This window comes from Sparus aurata, chromosome 3 (assembly GCF_900880675.1).
Source record: "Sparus aurata chromosome 3, fSpaAur1.1, whole genome shotgun sequence".
NCBI lineage: Eukaryota > Metazoa > Chordata > Actinopteri > Spariformes > Sparidae > Sparus > Sparus aurata.
The window spans coordinates 12,864,838-12,870,837 of record NC_044189.1 but is presented as its reverse complement, the minus strand read 5'-3'; the positions used below and the strand labels follow the sequence as shown (position 1 = coordinate 12,870,837).

General features: G+C 38.8%; 1 non-coding gene across 1 annotated transcript; it reads left to right on the top strand.

The window, feature by feature from the left end:
* The first annotated feature begins 4,723 nt into the window (after positions 1 to 4,723).
* trnah-gug (transfer RNA histidin (anticodon GUG)) lies at positions 4,724 to 4,795 on the top strand. The gene has a single exon. It is a non-coding gene; the product is annotated as a tRNA-His (tRNA).
* The last annotated feature ends 1,205 nt before the right edge of the window (positions 4,796 to 6,000 follow it).

The window sequence follows — 6,000 nt, the reverse complement described above, 5'->3', positions numbered from 1 at the left end:
ACCTGAGACTTACAACATGGCTGCTGCGTGGTTCAATGGTGTGATATTTCGCATTTGTTTGGACTGCAATGATACCGTTAATAAATTATTTCATAAATGCTTTACAAATTCCACGAGCATTGTCCACCGGAGCCACTACAGTCACGTGCGCACCAGAGCCAATCACTGCACACCGTGGCCACGCGCGCACTAGAGCCAATCACTGCAGAGCTCACCGCGACCCCCCACCTTAAGAAACAAGCAGATTTATACCTGCAGCGGCGCGAGCTGGACCGGGATTTTGCCGGCGGTTCGGTCCCGTTCTGTTCTGTTCTGTGCATCTAAACTAGGGGTGGGCGATACTGCAAATTTTGGTATCTATCTGATACCAAGTAAATACAGGGCCAGTATTGCCGATACCGATACCGATACTGATACTTTTTACCTGAAAATTCCTGATCAATTAATGATTTTGTACTTTTGCCTTTAATTAATTGACCATGATTATAATAATGATAAACACAGGACAAAGATTTTAGCCAAATAAGAAAATTATATTTAACATAATTAAATGTATAACCTATCTGCATGTGGCCTAAATAGGAATACTAATGTTCCTTCAACAGATACACAAAAGGGTTATTATTCTTGAGGTAGGTTATATATCTTAATATAAGTATATATTTTTGAGTTACAGTGAACCTGAGTGAGCGGAGTGAGAGAGGTGAAGAGGAGCGCTGCGCTTTAAGGACTGAGAGAGACACTGCACTCACACAAACTCTGTGAAAAAATATGTGTGATTTGCTGAATTTATAGAGGCAAACTACAACAAAAATATCGATCCCATCACGCTAGTATCGATCCGATACCAATACTCACCTTGGTATCGATACTATCGATATTTGGATCGATCCGCCCACCCCTAATCTAAACAGACTGTTGTGGATTAATGAGATTAAACGAGTCCGGGTCTGAGGAGATCCAGAGACGCGCGGACAACAAAGTGGAATCGGAATCTGTGGATGTTCGTGTGTAGCTAGCCGCTAGCCGCTAGCTACACGGCCCACCTCCCGAGGCGACGGACCGGAAGCATCGGCACGTCCAAAACCGGACCTAGGGTAAATAATGTCCGCCACGCTTTTTCGCGAACATCGCCGTCACGTTTGCTTTCTTTCTGGTGCAGGAAGAAACGGTAAAAACGGGCTTTTGTCACGAAAGTGTCCAAGCAGCAAGTTTGGTTGTTGAGGAACAGGAAGTTGTGGGAGGGACCTAGGCAGATGATTGACATGCAACGACGGTCGTTGTGTGTGTAAGTTGAGAGATTTGTGACATTTAGCGTGTTTGGAGTGTGTAGTTAGTGTGTTATGTAGTGTTTGGTGTAGTGTGTTTAGTGAGTAGTGGAGTCGTTTTTTTGTTTAATGAGGAGAAGCTGAATGTGGAGCAGGCAGTCCAGCTCTTCATTCAGCTGGAAGGAGCACAGGCAGACCTGAGCATTGCCTGCATTTAAATGTAAATAGTTACATATAACTTTGTAAATTTTTTAAATGTATGCACACATTTAGATAAACAACAATTTATATTTGCATTATAAGTAAAAAAAAAAAAAAAAATTGGATTGTTGAACATATTTGTGGTTAAAAAAATCTAACTTTTTCTACTCGGATTTCATGTTTTTTTGTGATTTTAGGTCTATTATTATATTAAAAAAATAACTGTACAGTCACACATGTGAGGTTGTGCTGAAAATAATGACACCAAGTAAATAGCTTTTAAGATGAAATATAATGGCAAAATCAAAAATAGTCAAAAACAGCCAATTATACCCTGGAATATCAGATTTCACAACAAACCTAAATATCCCGACGCCCCACCTTCAAACACAGCCTCATTTGGCCATCCATGAAAAAGCTCCTTAACCTCCCACTTTTTTATAGGAATACACTTTTCTTACAGGTAATGCACTAGTTAGTAATAATGTCAATACAGGACAACAATGAAATAAAACCCACTGTAGGTAAAAATCCTGCATTCAAAATCCACCAGAAAACCATCAGAAAACTTTCCTGCCTAAATTGAAGGCAGACAGTCAGCAAAGAAACAACCGTTAATTTCAAATTACCAGTGGCAGCTCCTAAAGAGGTTATCATGGCTGCTGTAGCATCAGATACATCATAATTGGAGAGCATCTCTTAATTGAAAAAAGAGCAAAGAACGGCATTGAAGGCTTTCTATCTATAGAAAAGATGTTGTCACTCGTCTCCTGATGAAGAGAATTGGATTTCCGACCTGGCTCCACTGGCGGTAACACTGTCTGTCCTGCTGTTGATATGATCGGTTGAAGTAAGCCTGTGATAGACTGCGATAGAGAAACGGGTCTTCCAATCACCTGCCAAAGTATTTTTTGAAAGTGCCTGCCCTTGTCCAAGCAGTTTTCTCAAGGATTTCAAGGAAATCATGATTATGAGACTGAAGATAAACTCGGAGTTATGTTAGAAAAAGTTATAATATTTAGATTTTATTTCAAAAGTCACAATTATCCAAAAAAAGTAAAAGTTATGAGACTAAAAGTCATACTTTTGAGATAAGTTATAATATTGAGATACAATTTAATTACATTTAGTTTAAAAAGTCATAATTATGAGATTAAAAATTATAATTTTGAGACAAAAAAATCAAGATTATGAGATTAAAATTCATAATTGTGAGATACAAGTCTTACGATTATTTTGTATCTTATTATTATAACTTTTTATCTGTTAATTATGACTTTTTCATCTCCTCATTGTGACTTACCATGGGAATAGTTTTCACCAGATCGTGGCAGGGGACGGTCCAGTCATCCGTGCTCATGAGGCCCAAAAGGGTCGTCGACCAGCTGACGGACAGGAAGTAAGAGGCGCAGTCATCGGCGCACAGGGAGTAGTATAGGGGATGGAGCAACACATCTCTCTTGATGATACAGCAAAGACAGGTGGGGTCACTGTAAAGGTAGTCTAATAATATCCAGCAGCAGATTTATGAAGTGATGTTCAAGCTGGGAAACTTGCCCACGGAGCACTTCCAGGATGATGGCGCCAAATGTACAGCTACTGTATATTCCAAATGCAATATCCTGAGAGTGCCGCTGCTCTCGGACAAATTAGAGGAGCGTGTCGACACGGCGGTGAAACATTCACCCTCTTGGTTTCGACTGCAGGGGGTCAACGAGCGAGGCTCTAATACATGCAAGATAAGAAAACACTGAGAGATACGAGGACTTCATTAAGACTCAGGTCAGCGCCACGAGCCAGAGCTCAGAGGAAGGTGAACTTGACCTTCTTTAGCACACAGACGATTAAAGCAGATGTCATTTAAGGACAAAGACTGGCTGGTTAAAAGTCAATGATTAAATGTCACAGTGACTGTTTTTGAATTTGGGCAAATACTAGATGAATATTTCACAGGCAGAGAACAAAAAAAATCAGTGATGTACTCATGTGTTTTTCCTGCCCGAGGTCATGCAGGAGAAATAGGTGTGAGTTGTTAAATCATTTCTCCCCGGGGGTGACTAGCCAGTATCGACGGGGTTATTGTTGTGGTTCAGTGTCTATGTTATTTCTGCAATATAATAAGCCCAAAGTCCTATAATAAACAGGACGTAGCTCCGTTTCTGTCAGGACGATTGGGCTGGCTGGGTAGACTTGGGCTGAAGTGAGGGGCTGGTGTTTCCTGAGGAGCAACAACAGTGTGGGAAGCCGGGGGAAAAAAATCAGCTTATCTTCTTGTTTTGGTGTAGGAGCAAACGAGATAGAAAAAAAAAGGTCTTATGCAACCAAAGCTGGATGAGACTAAAAGTATAATACTGTGAATGAGTCATATACACTTATATACAGATGCTTTTATCTGCTTTTTATCCAACTCAGAAACAAATATCACTCGCTCTTACCAGATGCTAGGATTTTAGGACATGGCGTAACACACTAATTATCTGAATTTAAGTTTAAAGGGGCACTTTGTAGTTTTAGGGAACAAATTCAAACTCAAAATGTTAATATTTACACTTTTAATTAGGTAATAATACAAACTGTGATTTTTTTATTTTGATTGTCAGAGGAAGACAAGGTTCCCTGAACACTGTTTGAAGCTAGAAAGGTGGCAGGGTCCGCCACATGTAAACAAGGTAAACAGTATGAAATGGTGTTGTCCTTTACGGTCAGTTTGTTTGAACAGGAAGAGGGTTTGTTTATTTAGTTTGTTCAAGCATTTAGAATCAGTCTTTCTCGTATTCCCCAAAACTACATAGTGCACCTTTAATTTGCCAGTAAAATCAAATCATTTATTGTATGTAAAGTTGGTCGACTGTTTGATATCCCAAAAAATAAAACTCAGAGGTAACTCATGAAAATAACCACTTATTGTTAGGTCGCTTGCTTAAGTCTGTCTATAAAACCATTTGTTGCTTTTTGTCTATAATAAATTGTTATTGCTGCCGATCCAGGACAGTTGAAAAAGAGAATCAATGCTACACGTGTATATTTTAATTTTTAATGACTTGGTTTACTCAAATGAGTGTCAGTGGGAATTATAGCTTGATGTTGTAGCTCGTCAGTGTCGAGGACTTGGTTTTGACTGGTTGTGCTATCTTTTGTGAGAGATTTTTGATTGAAAAACTAAAATATGTTTAGGTCTACTTTTGTCCCAAGTTGCCTACATGCTACTTTTTATATGTAACCTTGATTAATTTGCATCATGGCTTTGTTTGACAGCCGTGATCGTATAGTGGTTAGTACTCTGCGTTGTGGCCGCAGCAACCCCGGTTCGAATCCGGGTCACGGCAGTCTGTTTTGAAAGCAAGGAATGAATGGAAAGATTACATCATACATCCTCTGCAGAAGAAGAAGAAGATGATGAGAAGTGTGACGCCTTGGTCAAACATGAAGACAATCTGGTGCATCAACAGTAAAGCTTCATAAGGAGAGGTAAGCAGCTTCTTCTGTGACCTTCTCACCTCTATAGATCCCTTTCACAATGAAGAAATAGATAGAACTTAGGAAATCTTTGTTATGATGAACTTTATTTATATTGCACTTGCACTTCACAAAGTACTTTGACTATCTAGCAAAGGCAGGAAACTCTTGTACAGAATAAACACTGTGGTCAAGACAAACACAAGAAAACTTCGCCTGAGGTGAAGGTAAAACAAGAAGGTTGAACAGAAAATGTAAAAAACAGTCAATATGATTAACTACGAGTAAAAGGAATAAAGTCCATAAAACAGGTACATTTACAGAAAAAGGGAAGAGGGAGGGGGAAAAAGTAATACAAGAACAGGAATAAATGAAATAATAAAATCAATGAAGGACAAGAAGAAGACATCACATCAGGGGAATTGAGAACAGATACAAAGATTTTGGGCAGTAAAAAGAAAAAAGGGCTGTAATGTTCCAATCCTTATATGCATTTTTCATTGCAGAGGTTCAGTATTACCAGATTTGAGTACAAAGGTGAAATTTCTTAACAGTATTTCTCCTAAAAAAAAAAGTTATTATTAGTGTGAATGCTGCATCCTAATCCTCAGGGATTAGCTGGAGACTGCATCATCAAAAAGATGTAATCAGGCTGTTTGTCTGACACCATGAAAAGTTCACTTCAAGGAGGTGTGGTCCTCACAGGATAGCTGCGAAACATGATGATGTTATAGATTAACAGTAGGTCATATAAAGTAGTTGCAGTGAGCTCAACCTTGAACACCTACAGCAGTAAAAGGCAACATACAAATTAATTGTACTTCAGAAATGTTTTATTCCTGCTTTCATACGTTTTGCGGCTCGCTTGTCCTCCTACAAATTTTGAGCTACAGAAAACTTAGTATCAAAGTATCAAAATGTTCAGCATTTTAAGAAGGCTTGTCATTTTGGCTAGAGAAACCGTTCAACTATCAAACTGTTCAGCTATAATATCTTTAATATCTTTCAGTCTTTTACCTATCAGCCTTTGATATATTCAGCTTTATAAAACTTCAGCTTTTAAAAAATGTAGCTT